At 29.9% G+C, this 11,265-nt stretch overlaps 1 long non-coding RNA gene across 1 annotated transcript; it reads right to left on the reverse strand.

The window, feature by feature from the left end:
• Nucleotides 1–1,494: 1,494 nt before the first annotated feature.
• LOC128193555 (uncharacterized) lies at nt 1,495–2,942 on the reverse strand. The gene is made up of 2 exons (XR_008244874.1): nt 2,656–2,942; nt 1,495–1,903 (listed from the first exon to the last, which is right to left on the reverse strand). It is a non-coding gene; the product is annotated as an uncharacterized LOC128193555 (long non-coding RNA).
• Between the last annotated feature and the right edge of the window lie 8,323 nt (nt 2,943–11,265).

Below are 11,265 nucleotides of genomic sequence, written 5' to 3' on the forward strand. Positions count from 1 at the left end.
TATTTTACATACATTTGAATTAAGAAAAAAGTAGAAGGTACCAATTAGATTCAATTGAATCAAGTTAGAAATTTTCCATTCATTGCTGGTTTTTGTCAAGGCGTTGAGCGACAGTAAAGGGCATTAGGCACAAGTTCAATTTCTTTTTCAAGTCTAGAGTCCTTTTCACCCTAGGCCGCTAGTCGTTGGGTTTTGCCGTCAGGTAACACTTTGACAATGAGCCCTTGGATTGGTCTTTGTTAGGCGAGCATTTGCTCCGTTAGGCGAAATCAAAGTCAAAGAGCTCACTCACTTTGTACTGTTGAGCACCAACTTTGTCATAGGACAAAATTATCAACATTTTATTCCAGAGGGGTTCCAAGAGTCCTAATGTTAGGCGTCAAGCTCCTAGAGGACTACCATTATATTTTACATCTTTTATAGGTTGTTGTTTTTCATGATTATATGACATCAATTATTATCTTAATTATGTATTTGGTTTGTAAAGTGAAATAATGGTGTGAATGTATGGATTATAGGGAATTTACAAGGAAGAAATCCCATTGAATTTGTGGTTCACTAGGGTGTGCATTGATTACTATTTCATTATGTAGAGATATTATGAACTCTAGTAATCATTCATACTCATGTAAAGGATAATAATTAGGTGGTGAAAGTGGTAGGTTGTCCTGTCATAAGAATGGTGTCAGGGTTCTTATGACATTGTTAGGAACTAACCTTGTTTGTGGTACCTCGGTAGAGTAGTGTATTACCACTACAAGTGCATGAATTTCCAAGTTTGACTCAATTTCATTTATCCAGATAAATTGAGTTTAGAAGAGTTTGATTGTATATATGCTCTTGTGAAATGGTTGAAATTGTTATGAAGAGTTTGATTGTATGTATCCAGATATATTGTCTCTTTTTCAACTAGTTTACCCTCATGTATTTCTTATTTGTTATGTTATATATCTTTCTTCTATTACAATAATCACCTTTATATTGTGACCAAATAATGATACAAGAGTTGATATATCTATAAATGTTGTTCAGGAGCTTTCATATTGATTTCACGACCATCTTTGTTTTATATGTATAATTTTTGGAAATAACACTCTATTTGGTTAGTTTTCTTTTATATATATATATATATATATATAGTTAATTAATTAAGAAATGTTTTATATACCTTATACTTTTACTCATAAAAAATTAAAAAAAAATATTTTACATTTTGAAAAATTAATAAATTTATATAAATAAAGACTTGTTATTTTGAATTAATTTTAAAACAATATTTTGCTATTTATGCTACCTAATTCAATAATGTTAAGTGATTGGGTTGATTTCAATACATTTATCTTAATACACTGTTTTCGTAAACGAACCATGTTAGCTAGTACTTTCTTTTATTATAGATATTTTAGTCTAATTATATTTTATTGGGTGATTCAAACGTAAAGCTACTAATTATTAGGAAGGAAAACTCTACACAAATAACTTTCACAACATAAATTACCAAAACACTTTAATATACTAATTATTGACTAAAGAAATTATTACAATTAACTTCACCAAATAAAAGACTACAACAACTTCACTGAAATATCAATGACCTGAAAAGTTTCTGCTACGTAGAACTAAACATAACCTTGAATAGAAAACCAAGTGTTTGATTAGTATAAAAAAAAATCACGTCTAAAAAGATTGAACATAGTGGTGAATTATGATGTAATACATAAGTGAGAGTGTTTAATAAAAAAAGATAAAAACTCATTAATATCATATATTTCTGAGTCTTTCTCTATTTTTATTTGACATTCTTTTATCAGGAGAGAGACACTGATCATGATGAACATAATTTTCTTTCAAAAATTATGTCCTGGTAGATCCCATGGATTGTCTCGTTCTTCAACTGTAACTGCTGCAAATTACAAACAAATATATATTTCAATTTAAAATTAATAGCATAGTTATATGTAAACAATACCCCCGAGAACCTAAATAATAATAAATTACACGCCATTACGGGTGAAAAAATCAGATGGACTGAATAAATTTAATTTGAATTATAATAGGTCAAATAAAAAAATCCTTAATATATTTTTAATTTATTAAAAATTTAATGAAAAAATTGATCCATTTTTATTTATTTGATAAATGTTAATTAATATGTTTTTCACAACCTTTTTAAGAAACCTTCAAATCCTTTATAAAAATAATATATTTTGTAAAACAATTAAGAAAGATTTAATTATAAAAAAAAGGAATGGATTAATTTTGATAGAAGGATTCATTTAATGTTGAAAAACAATAAATACATTATCAACCATTCATAAAATTTAATAAATGAATCTAATCCAATATTTTCTTTATAATCCAATTGATTAATGGAAAAATCCTACTTATCTATAAATCATCATGGATAATTTACATCTATGTTACGGCCTTTTGAATTGTATATATTATATCATTCACTAGTAGATCCCACCAAAATGATCATGATATTAATTTACATGTACAATTTCCACTTTTCCAGTTGTTTTACCACAAGTTTTCATTCTTGAGCAAGATAAAAAGATAATGAAGGATTCAAAGAAACAATTCTTATGAATGTGAAATAGCTGAGACATTATTAAGAAGCAACTAAGACAGTAGGAAAAGGATTTAACTTACATGATTTTGGTGCCTTAAGCAGCCGAGACTGAGTTTCAGCCTTGTTAGTCCTCCAAAGGAAACCCTTTGCCCTTTTGCCAAACTTCGGTGAAAGGAACTCAAAGCATGAACCCATTTTGTAAGATATTTTATATTGTTTTCTCTCTCTCTCTCTCTCTCTCTCTCTCTCTCTCTCTCTCTCTCTCTCTCTCTCTCTCTCTCTCTCTCTCTCTCTCTCTCTCTCTCTCTCTCTCTCGTATATGTATATTCTCTCTCTATATATATGCTTTGAACCTTAACATTTGTGTGTCTATTGTTTAAGAAGTATATGTATTTATAGTGTTTATAAGTCTCAGTTTTTTTTGTCAGTCAAACATGGGGTCTCTTTCTTGACCTAGTCAACTTGATCAATTTGTTTCTTTTTTTTATGATAATATGCAGAATGAGGCATGCTACTTGCATTAGGACTACGTCTGGTCTTGTTTTTGAGTACACCCTTATCTTTTTCTTATCAAAGATGTTGATTGTAGAAAATCATTTTTATTTTCTTATAGAAAAGTTTTCTTTGTAGTAATGTGTTTGTGGTTGATTCCATATTAAGGCAATAGTTGAATGTAGATTTTTCTATTAAATAGTTTGTCTTTTTACAATTTATGTGTAAAATTATTATACTGATATTTTCTTTATAAAGTATAAAGAAGCTGAAATCTTAAAAGAAGGAATCAAAGTCTAATATGAATCACTATATTAAATCTTTTAACTATTGTGATATATATGTATTATTAAGGGAGTCTTGACTAAAGCATTTAGATTTAGATTATCTTTCTATGTGCTGGTGGATCATTGTTAATATATATATATATATATATATATATATATATATATATATATATATATATATATATATATATATATATATATATATATATATATATATATATATATATATATATATATATATATATATATTATGATAAAAAAAATACAGACCATTGATAAATATTTTGTGGAGATATGAAGTTAAGAGGTGCAAAAAACTTTTGTGAAGAATGAATTATTTGGTCAGAAATAATGACCTAAAAAATATTGTTACAAAATCTATTTTTTTTCATCATAAAAATACTTAAGAATCATATATAATTGTTTGTTAAATTGTGATACAAGATTTATTAAAAAATTGTTTAGTCGCTTAAATGAGTGTACGGTGTCCTTAAGTGACCCTCAACCTTAAAATAGGACACATAACATTGGAAGCGAAAGAAATAAAGTTTCACTTATAAAGTGGGTAAGATCATTCAGCGATTAACATGTTGTTTAACACAAGTTTACATGTTCTTAAGCGAAACACAAAGGTTTGCTTGCTTGCTACAAAGACCCATCACTTAAGCAAATGTGTGAGGTTACAATGAATATTTGAAGCTTGAAGTAATATTCATTTTCATGGTCGCTTACGTTGCATAAGCAAGTGAGTATTTAAGTAAACCACTAAAATAAAGCATATTAATTTTATTGATCAATATTTTAAAATGAAACAAGGTACTAATAAATATTGAAATAGTTACAGTCATAAAAATGTTTTACGTGTAGATATGAACTATTTTGCATTGATAAAATTAATAACAATAAATATTATATATCATTGTAATAATATTGAATGAATAAATATAAAAGAAATTATAAGCCACCATTATCATTATCATAGTCTTATTATTGTTATATTGCAGAAAGAGGTGAGATGTATTATCTTGCCAAACATAGTTGATGTGATGATATTTGAAGAACTACAAGGGAGTTAGTTTGCATTTTTCACCTATTAGGCTATAAAATCATCCACTTTTGTCCGTTTTCCTAATAACATCATAGAAAATGCCATAACCAGACACCATGCTCTAGTATATCATGCAATGAGACTCTATCAACAATAAGGTTTTCATATTCATCTAGAAAAAATAAAAATAAGATTCAATAATAAATGAGGCAAAAGTATGTATATGAAATAATGAATTAAATAGTGAGATTCAATGACGAGTCTTTATAACAACAATTCTTTATTGATATTCAGTGACGAGTTTTAGTAATAAACATGCACACTCACTTAAGCACCTTTCCAAACATGCTTAGGAATACTAACATAGATGCTAATGGTTAAAGCACATTTAAAATTTTCACTATTGTATGCTTGCAATGAAGTATTAAATTTCACCACGTAATCTCTCTCAAATGCCCTTATTAGATGTTCAATAAGGCTAACGTATATAATTATTTGGAGTTACAGTAAATTAAGTTTTTGACCATTGCTCATTTTAGCATGACAACTTCTTACTTAAAATAGTCTGGTCTCTCACATTCTATAAAGGATCCTCACCTACATTTTTACCCCTACACCTTTTTTGCTTTAGTGAAAGAAAATTATTCTCTTGTAAGCAAATCTTTGATATTCAATTGAATGAAAATTAACACAACAGGATCTTGAATTTTCATGACACTAGTAAAAAATAGGATTTTTAAATCGTGTATTATGCCTCGGTTTTTGAAGACCTGAGGCATATAAAAATGTGGTGGCAGAAATGTAATTTTGGAGACACTATATGCCTCGGTTCTTTTAAACCCGTTTTTAAAAAAGGTATACTGCACCGGTTCTTTTAAACCCGTTTTTGAAAAAAAGTATACTGCACCGGTTCTTTTAAACCCGTTTTTGAAAAAGGTATACTGCACCGGTTGGAAATTAACCGAGGCCTATATTTGCCTCGTTTTAGGGTTAAAGTTCAAAACTTTTTCAGTTTCACTATTCTTCTTCCCGCAAAACCTCCCTTCCCGCAAAACCTCTCTGCTCGCTGTTCACCACTGCTTTTTGCTTCGGCCGCCACGCCACCGCACCACCGCCCCGTCGTCTCAGTTCCCCCTGCCACTGCACCACCGCCCCCGTCGTCCTTCCCGCAAAACCTCTCTTCCCGCAAAACCTCTCTGCTCGCTGTTCACCACTGCTTTTTGCTTCGGCCGCCACGCCACACCACCGCCACGCCACACCACCACCGCTGGCTCAACCTCTGGGCGTCGTGGATTCGCCTGTTCTTCATCGTCGTCACTGGTCCTTGCCTCCCTGCTGTCGCCACTACCAAGTCCACCACTGCTGCCGTCGCCACTGGTCCTTGCCTTCATTGTCCACCATTGCCGCCTGTTCTTCTCATCAACCACCGCCGCCTGTTCTTCTCATCGACCACCGACAACCACCGTCGCGTATTGGGGTTTGGCTGGACACTGAATCGATAAAAGTTTGAAGCTTTGGAGAGGGGAAGTATTTTTGGTGTTAGGTTTTTTTGTTTGATCTTGAACTTTTATTTTTTGCTGAAACTCTTGGTTGGTCTTGGGTGATTTTCGGTGATGAAGGGATTGAACACACGGTAAAGCTTGGGCTGTTTTCTGGTGTTTTCAGGTGATGAAGGGATGAAGGGATTGAACACACGTTGCGCGTTCAGGATTTCTATGAGGGTTTTCAGGTGAAGCGAGTTCAGGATTTCTATGAGGTCAGGAATGAGGTCGGAGCGGTCCTCGCAGCACAGCGAGGCCTTGAACACCAGCCTCCCATCGTTGCCGTAGTCCCCGCCAGTGGAGAGCACCGTGATCTCGTCGGTTTCGGACGGAACCGTCTCCAGCTTCCCACTTCTGCTTCCCTGTGCTCCACTTCTGCATCCCATCGCTGCTTCCCACTTCTGCTTTCCTGTGCTCCACAATGTCCAGAAAAAAATGCTTCCCTGTACTCCACGATGTGGCAAAAATAAAAAAAAAAATACTTTACTGCCTCGGTTCAGGTTTAAACTGAGACAATATAAGACAAGATACTAACTCGGTTTACAATTGAGGCATAAAAAGAAGACTTTTTACCTCGTTCGTATATGCCTCGGTTTCTAAACCGGGGCCTATGACCAAAAACAACCGAGGCCATTTGCTTCTGCTGTACTAGTGTGATACTCACTATTCTCATACACAGTAAAAGAGAACTTACCTGGATCCATTGTACAGTTTCTTCCTGTCAAACGTTCTCCCTTCTCTTACTTCACTTTAATGCTTTCTTGATGATATAGAAATTCTGAAGGATGTCAATCACTGTCGAAGTCTCAGTTTTCTTTCTTTTCAGAGAACGTAACCTTTTTTTTTCTCTTTCAGATACTTTTACGTCAATCGTAGACCAATCTTTTCCCTCTTTTATGATATTTAATTAACTTTAATAAAATACCAAAATGTCCTTTATTGAAGTGAGAAGAGAGGGATTAATTTTAATAACTCTAAAATAATCCCTATAACTTTAATACCTTATATTCTAATAATCATCACATTAGAATCTTTACATCAAAGCTATACTTTACATTACATGAACCAATGTTAATTATTAATATAATTTAACATCTCTCACTCAAATAATCTTCTTTTGTGTTATTCGTACGTTTTATTTTGTAAATTGATATTTTATTTGTTTCTCCATTTATTTTTTCTATTTAACCTTATTATTTGTGTTATAATGGTTAAATTTTCCATCTTTTCATCTTATGTGTTTTACAGTCATAAGCTAGACTACTATCACTTAAGTGAAAGAAATACTTCTCTTAAATGGCTTGAGTGTGGTAAAGTCGTATCCGACTTAAACGATTACTTAAGCATGTGTTATGGATAACTTAAAGTCAATGGTGATTTAAGAATCAAATGTAGTTCTCAATCTTATTTTAGGTTCTAAGAATAATTATCATTACACAAGTTATAAAATTAAGACAAAGAAAGACAACATTCTTTTCTAAAAAAGAATTCTTTAACAAGCAGGGATGATTGTTTACTCCTCACGGCATGTTGGAAGTCTCCCATCAACTAGAGATAAGGTCAATTTATAATATATATATATATATATATATATATATATATATATATATATATATATATATATATATATATATATAAGTGAATGCAAACTTCACCTTACAAGTCATTTTATATGGGGTTGAATTAGGCTTAAAATCCAATTCTTAACATGGTATCAGAGCCTGTTGGGCATGTTGTTCCACCTGCTCGTTATTGGACAACCCATCTTAGAGAGATAGATTGAATTGTAGTAGAATGAATTTTGTAACATCCTAATTTTTTTATAGTATTCAACTACAATGTGATTCATCACACCTTCAATATTACAAAATAGTCAACTCAAAGAAAACATATAAGATGTTATTATAGATATCTAGATATGACTTATGATAGCAAAAGATAACTAAGATCTTGCATGACTATGAGATATTACACCCAACCAAGAGTGTAATAGGTCTTTATGAAAAGAAAGAAACCAAACTTGAACGTCCTACTCTACGCTTCAGCTCCATCTCATTTTAGCACCTACTTACCAGAGACATTCCGCCTAAGCTCACACCATTAAGATGATCATTGTAACAAAAAACAAGCACACACAAACAAACAAAGACAAAAGTGTAAGCTTAAAGCACTAAAGGAGCATTCATACAGTTTAAAACCATAAAAATTATCATTTCAATCAAACAATACAGAAATAAGCATATCAACTCTCATATCAAGAAAAACCTAAATATATAAATAATCTCTAAACTTGATCATCTAGATACATTTATTGGTGTCGAACTTTTGGGGGACTTGTGCATGTATGGTGAAACAACATACCACCCAAACTACCATACAAGGTTAATCCGTTAAACACATATGGTCAAATTCACTAGGCTAAGTTCAACTGCTATTCCTCACCACATAACCATCCCTCCCGACTTGAGATTGGGTGGTTATTGGAGTGTCAGAAACATTTCCTCATTTCAGAGCTCCTACAACAAATCATTACACTAAGCACAACATTAGGATTTTCTCCATGGAATTCTTTTTACCACATACTTAAACTGAATACACATTCACCATTACCATTCATAGGACATTCATAATTATTGAAAACTATACATATCATCCATTATCATATGTCATGAACATATTTATAAGCATCAACAAATATACATCATATCATAATAACCAATCTACTCAAACAAGCAATTACATCATTAGAATTCCCAAGGAATTCATAATTTATTACAAATTGTACATATCATCATACTAATCATATTAAAATCAAATAAGAAATTAACGCCAAGAAAACAACATAAAATGCTAGAAACAGGTGTCCAATGAGCTACATTGTAATGAAAAAGTGGCACTCAGTGCCCAAAAACTAGAGAACTCTTTGGTTTGACAGCACTCTTTGCTAGGATTCTAGTAGCTCATTGTTTTGGCAACATTCAATGCAAGACCGGGCTGCTCAGCACTATACTAGATGACAACAACTCGTTTTCCTGATTTGGATGCACCTTAGACCTATTCAAATGACCAATTGATATCCTTGACACTAAAATTGATGAAAAACATGTTTATGACTAAAATTGAGTACCAATTTGTTTATTTGGTCAAAAACAAGGTACACCAAATCAAACCAACCACTCAAATTCTACATACCATAAACTAGATTTTTGATATCTAAGTGACTAAACAAGTCACAAATAACCCAAACATTGAGTTTTTCCTAAACCAACTCTTTTATATTTTCAACTGTCAAAATCCCAAAATTGAAAAAAAAAACTTGATTACAACAATATGTGCAACAACATATTTCAATCAACTATAACCTTAAGATATCATCCCAAGTGATAAAAAAATAAATAATAATAAACATTATTCAATGTGTTCTAATTCATATATATATATATATATATATATATATATATATATATATATATATTTACATTTATTGGATAGATCCCATTGAATTTATTAAATTGTGTGGTAGAATAATTCAATCTCCTATGTGTAATTATTTTACCAAGATACAATTTCCAAATCCATTTATTAGCCGCTTTCATCTTTGATTAAATATCTGAATAGGAAAAAAAAGGTAAAGACTCAATGTTTGCAACTATGAATCTAAACTTATAAAATATTATCAAATTAATTTCTAAATTTTAAAATTGAAGAATGTTGCTAATAACTATTGCATGAGATAGTCAACATCGCCTAAAAATGACAAAAAAAAGAGAGTCAATGTAAATACTAAAATAAAACAAGTGATTGTTAATTTGCGAATTCTTTTTGGAGTTTATTAGGAAAAATATCTCTGGTTGATAAATAAATTAGTGACAAAACCTTTAAAATGCATTCAACAAGAAAATAAATAAATTAAATTTAAATTAAATATGATTTTAATTTTAATTTATTTTATCTTTAAGATTATTTTTTTTCTTTTGGACTTTATTAGGAAAAGTCTCTCAGGTTTGATAAATAAATTAGTTAAAAAAAACTTCAAAATGCATTAAGAAGAAAAATAAATAAATTAAATTAAAATTAAAAATGTTTTTAAGTCTAATATATTTTAAGTTTAATCATTTTCGAGGTTCCTAATTTTGCTGAAAAATCTCAATTAGGTTCTTAGTGTTTTTTTTTTCTTAATTGGTCTCTACCTATTTTCTAAAAATTAAAGCAATTAGGTTCTTACCGTTAATTTCGTACTAACACCGTTAAAGAAGATTCCACGTATCAGTTCCTGGTTTTTAGTAAGTTTTAATTATTTTTTATTACTTTTATTTTTTATTTATTTTTAATTTTTTTAAAAATTAAATAAAAATGTCACATGCCAAATTGATATTGTGTCACGTGGCAATGGCAATGTGACATGGCACTGACAGTGTCATGTGTCATTGTCAGGCTACATGTAATTGCATTAGTCTCAGTTTGGTCCTTGTATTTTTATTTTGTCTCAATTTAGTCTTAATTTTAAAAATTATATAATTTTGTCCCTCTCCAAATTCAAACAAAATTTAAATTGTATATAAATTTTAACAAATATTTTTATTAAAATTGATATTTTTATTAAATATTTTTAACAAGATTAAGTTTGTTTATATTTTTATTTAATTAATTATATAAATGTTAATTATGTTCTTTAAATAATAGTTAAAAGAAAACAGTGACATAACATCTTAGTATGAATTTTGGAAATGATTTATCTCATTGAACAAATTATTGATGTGAAATTTCATTTTTTTAAATAAAAAATTGGAGCAATTTTTCGTGAAAATGGTAATTAAAAGGTAGTTTCTTCTTTCATGATCTTCCATGAAAACTTTCTCCACGAAAATTCACACTAGAATGTTATGTCATTCTTTTTTTAAACCCTTATAGATATATTTAAATAACATAATTAACATTTATATAATTAAGTAAATATAAATATAATTAAACTTAATCTTGTTAAAAATATTTAATAAAAATATCAATTTTAATAAAAATACAAAGATGAAATTGAGACTAATACAATGACATATGGTGCGACAATATTGTCACGTGACACAATATCAGTTTGACACATAACATTTTTTTTTAATTTTACTTTTTTTAAAAAAATAAAAATAAATAAAAGTTAAAATAAAAAAAATTTAAAACAACGAGGAATACTAAAAACTAATTGACACTTCTAGACAAAATTAGGAACCTCTAGTATGATTAAACCTATATATTTTTAAGAATTTTGGCCTAAAATAATTGTTGTTAATTTGAAACAGCTGGATTCAGATTAAATTGCAAAACATCAAA

Source organism: Vigna angularis, chromosome 8 (genome assembly GCF_016808095.1).
Source record: "Vigna angularis cultivar LongXiaoDou No.4 chromosome 8, ASM1680809v1, whole genome shotgun sequence".
NCBI lineage: Eukaryota > Viridiplantae > Streptophyta > Magnoliopsida > Fabales > Fabaceae > Vigna > Vigna angularis.